Source organism: Protobothrops mucrosquamatus, unplaced genomic scaffold (genome assembly GCF_001527695.2).
Source record: "Protobothrops mucrosquamatus isolate PMUCROS unplaced genomic scaffold, P.Mucros_1.0 scaffold1329, whole genome shotgun sequence".
NCBI lineage: Eukaryota > Metazoa > Chordata > Lepidosauria > Squamata > Viperidae > Protobothrops > Protobothrops mucrosquamatus.
In genome coordinates, this window is record NW_015387528.1 from 954,139 (window position 1) to 959,349 (window position 5,211).

Consider the following 5,211-nt stretch of genomic DNA (forward strand, 5'->3'; position numbering starts at 1 on the left):
ATTCTAATTTTAATCCTCCATCTTGCAGGGTTTTTCTAGATTTCAATTCCCCTCTCTCATCTAATACGTTTTTATATGTTATAATCTTCCCCCATTGAATAAATTTTGGATGTACGTATATTTCTAGCGGTGAAACCCATCCGGGGACTTGAATGTAGTTCGGTTTCCAAATTTTGACCCATATATCAATCAGAGCCCGAAGAGACGGACGTTTTTCACACAACCGTTTGCCGCATCCCCGTGGGGTCAAAAATTGGAGGCTTGGTAACTGGCACGTACTTAGGACGGTTGCAGTGTCCTCTGTGTGTGTGTGTGTGTGTGTGTGTGTGATGTGATCCCCTTTTGCAAGCCGAATCAATGGGGAAGCCAGATTCACTTAACACCTGTGTGGCTAACTTCACAACTGCGGCGATTCCCTTAACAATTGCGGCAAGAATGGCACCATTCTTCAGAGCTAAACTCAATAACGGTTTCACTTAGCGACAGAAATCTCGGACTCATCTGCAGTCATAAGTCATAAGGGCAACCCGCAATAGGAATCTTGTGTTGATCGTTTTTTCTTTTTTTACACTCAACGGGCCAACGGAATTTGTAGACGGGATTCGAAATATTCAAAAATGTGTGCCATGGTGCCCACAGTATAAAAAAAAACGACAACAAAGGTTATCGTATCTATAATTTGCTGTTTTCACACTGAAACAAAAGCTTTTGATGCTTGGCCATCCAGACTTGAAAATTATTTATTCTTTTTTTCTGATGTACAAATGCTGTTTTTGTGGTTTTTTGGGACTTCATTCCTCCCCTTGTACCAAAGAGGAGAATGGACTATTCGTTATGATGTACCTAAAACCTTGTGGGCGATGCAGGACTAGAAGCAAAACATCTCAAGAACTTTCCTTCAAGTCTGACTACAGGGTGTGATTTTTTTTTCTTTTCTTTTTTCGGTCATACAGTTAACAGCTGGCTTAGAAGATAACAGCCCGCTGCTGGCGGAGAGAATATAATCAGACCCTGATATTTTATCCTACATCATTTAAAACGGATGCGGGTCTCAATTGAGCATTTCTGCCAAGGTTGTGTGTAGTGTGGGATCTTGGCTTTGTCATTCTAGTAATAGAACGTGCCATCTCTTTTCCGTCGAGACAGCAACTTTTGAAATAATACTTTGTACCGTCAGGTAACTCCTCTCTTAATGCCACCTTCTTACCGGCTTGTCAAAAAAACCCCACAACTTTATATCATATCATGCCTCAGCCAGGCATGCTGGCTGAGGAATTCTGGGAGTTGAAGTCCAAAAGGGCCAAGTTTGAAGACCCCTGCCCTAGTAGTTCTTTGCCACTGGCTAGTAAGCCCAGTTTCCTGGGAGTCAGACCCTTTAAGACGGATTGTCCATGTTCCCATGAAACAGCTAACCCCATTGCATGCTCTCCTCCTATTTAATAGCTTTACTTCTGCCCTCTGGATCCAACAGTTGGAGCAGGTGCCCAAGAGCCTGAGAGATTTCCAATTTCCAAGCTCATCACACCTCTGGCAAGGAACATCTGGGACATTCTGTTCATCTCAGTCCTCGGGAGACACCGTGAACTCTCAGAGAAGTAGTTTGTTGAGCTCTCCTTTGCGGTTAAGCCTGCCAGAGGAATAGGCCATTGATGGGATCGCCCACCCGTGGATTCTACTCAAGCCCTCTCGGCAAAATGGTTGTGGATTGTGTCCTTGGACAGTTCACCTGTCACACCGTACTGCCTTCTGAGTTTTCCTAGTTAACTTTTCCAAGAACAGGTCCCCATGGAGAGGAACGCGGCAGAGGTGTAATTTAGACCCATATTTCTGAGCAGGGTGGATCCAGCGGGCAAAACCCGGACAGCCACGTGAAGAAGAAGAAGAGGAGCCAGGAATGCTCCTGCCACAGGAAGTCCACTTGCTCTGAGGATATGATCGGCGCCTTTCTCGGGACCACAACATGTTGGCAAATATGTTGGGTTGACATGGTGCTGGGCACGAAGAATCAGGACTGTACACAGAAGAATCTAGCCCATCAACCTTCAAAAGTAAATTGTTGCTAGACAAGAGCCAATGGAACTGAAGAGGGCTCAGATTTAAGACTGTTTGTGGGAATGTAAGGATTCTAAGCTTGTGACTAGCTTAACTCCACCTCCCAGCTCTGCCTGCACTCAGGATCACAATGTACTTCTTTTTCCCCCCCGGAGAATCTGTTACAGGCCACGGATGCCGTGTGTTTGAGGGCTAAACCAGGGGATGGGAATCCCTTCCGATTTTCTTCTTAATCTCCCCCACCCTCCTCAAGCGAGGGGGAGGGGAGATTAAGAAGAAAATCCGAAGGGATTCTTATTCCTTGGTTTAGCCCTCAAACACACGGCATTTCCTGAAGGAGCGTTGAATACAACATAAAGCTACTAAAAAAACTCTGGAACTTGGGCCCAATTCATCCCCCTTCTTGGTGGTAGATTGGAATCGGGGAAGGTGCTCAGACAATGTTTTCCATTTGTCTGTTGTTTGTACCCTTTGCAATCTCGGGAAAGGAGGGCTTGAGATGGCAGGAAGCAGTTGTCGGAGAAAGTGTGGTTGTGGAAATGGATTCAGAGTGAGGAGTAAAAGTGCATTATACCTTACACATGCTGTGTATGCTCCTATACCGGGCGTGAGCTGGAGCGGATCAGGATCGTCTATGATACACAAGTTTAATAGCCTTAATCCCTTAAGCATCTCCTGCTAACCCATTGGCTATATATTTCAAGGCTGGGGGAGAATCCCATCTCCTTAACCAGGGGGAGGGACTTCCTGTGCCCTCCTCCTGCTTCGGGGAGATTTGGGCGATGAGAAATGGCTGCCATCCCGGGAGATAGTAAATCTGATTTTTATTTTGATGCATCGCTTTGCTGTTTTGGTGTTCGCCGGTCCGGAACATTAGTCCGTAATTATGAAGCCCGAGAGGACGTTCCCTTTTAATCTATTTATTCTGCAGGCACCGTAACGATCTCTTACTTTTTTCTTTTTCTTTTTTTAATTTTAAATGCCGGTGAAATATGAAAGAATTGTCTCAAAAGAAGAGATGGGGTGGCTGGGCTAGGAAGGGAACTTAAACTACATTTGCTCAAGTGAAGTTTGCTGGCTTCCTTAACACACACACACACACACACACAGACACGAACACCCAGCTAATTTTTGAGACGTTTGAAGCAGAACTGTGATTATTTTTTTTTTGTATAATAATTTTTATTTTTATTTTTTCTGGAAAAAAAAAAGAACTGTGATTTTTATGGGGCAGCCTAAATTTCCTATGCAGTCGCATTAGCCCAGAGTGACGTTTTTCTCAACCGAGGCCACTTTTGAGAGGGGTGGACTTCAACTCCCAGAATCCCCCCAGCCAGCATGAATCTTAAAAAAGTTTTGCCAAGGTTGAGAAACACCAGAGTGTCTTTGGACTACGTATTGGTGGAAATAATAATCCTGGTGGGAAAGAAACCGTGCAGGGAATTGACTCTAGACTTGAACTCAGCTCTCTGATTTCTGGCCCAGGACCTTCGTAAATGTGCCACCAGTTCATATCCCTTCTTTGACCCGTGGAGTGTTTTTGTCTTGAGACTTTTAATACATATATACACTGTTCTCAGCTGAATATTGAAAAGCAAAATTTCGGAATAATCCCGGCGTAGAGCTTGCGTCCTTTCCATTCAAATGCTAACCGTAAAACATGCAGTTTTATGCTACTTGTTAGAGGCTTCTGGCTGGTTTGGTGGTGCCAGGGATGGGGTGGGGGGTCCAAGGACAAGCAGAGATGTGTGTGTATTTGTGTGTGCCTATTTGTGCTCTCTAAGTAATCTTTTCCTATTGCCTCATTGCCCGACAACACACAGGCAGCCTGGAGAGAAGTTCAAAAGGTTGTGCGTTGGGCCGGGAAGGATGCGTTTCTCGTTTTTAAGTGCCAGCTCTTGTGTGATCCCATCGTTTTCTTCACGCAGTGGTTGTGAAGCAGCCTGTGGCCTGTTGTTAGGGCCTTTTGGGCAGCCTCCAAAGGGGATGCCTCTCTTTCTGCCTTAATTCCTGCAGCCTAGGCTAGAACGAGGGGCTCAGATTTCCCATTTCACACAGGAATAAGCAGCCTTAATCTGCCAGGTTGCAAGTCTTGAGAGTCTCCCTGTGGCTTCCTCATCCGTTGAAATCTGCTGTTCTGGGCAGGGGTAGGTGGGTGGGAGAGAAATCCCCACGTTCGGAATTAACACCGGATCGTTTTTTCAGTAGTAAATGTTTGAACTTGGTCTGTGATAGGAAAGATTTGCGGACTAAGGACCCGTACGAAACTAAGAAGCTCCTCTAGGAACTTCCAACCCAGACAGAATCAATGGCACCTAATTTAATGATAATAATAATAATAAAGTTGGAAGGGACCTTGGAGGTCATCTAGTCCAACCCCCTGCTCAGGCAGGAAACCCTATACCAGGGGGTAGGCAACCTGGGCTCTTTTATGACTTGTGGACTTCAACTCCCAGAATTCCTCAGCCAGCATGGCTCAGCTTGGAAGCCTCTCCCTTTCCCCTCAGCACGGCTGGCTGAGGAATTCTGGGAGTTGAAGTCCACGAGTCATAAAAGAGCCGAGGTTGCCTACCCCTGCCCTAGACCATTTGCTCACATTTCTTTCATTCGTTTGAAGGAGTCTTTGTGTTGCGGTTCCAAGTGGGGTGGGATGGGATGGGTTTTGCCTGTCCTTCCTGATCACTCTGCAGAATTAAATCTTAAAATAGCAAGCCTTGCGCTCCTAACATCTGGACACCTGGGAAGTAAACCGTGATCAAGTTAGTGAAGCTTGTAAGCACGCCTAGTATTCCCTAGCCAGCGATGGGATTCTGGGAGTTGAAGTCCGCCCGCTTTAAGGTTGCTGAGGCTGAACACCCCCCTGCTTTAGAGAGCAAAAAGCTCTTTAGGCTGTGAGGCTTCCCAAGACACACTTGTGGGATACACAAGGCTTTGTCTCCGTTCACATGTTGACCTTCCTCCCCTGGCAGAGTGTGAACAGCAGCTCTTTGTTCCATTAAGATAAATAAACCCTAGTTCAGTGGGACATCATGACTTGTCACCCAGAGTTAAATAATGCAGCCTTTGTGAACCGGGATGCAAAGTGCTATAAAGGGATCGTGGTCACTGTAAAATAAAATCTCTGTTTCAGATCGCCTTTTTTTTTTTTTTTTTTTTTTT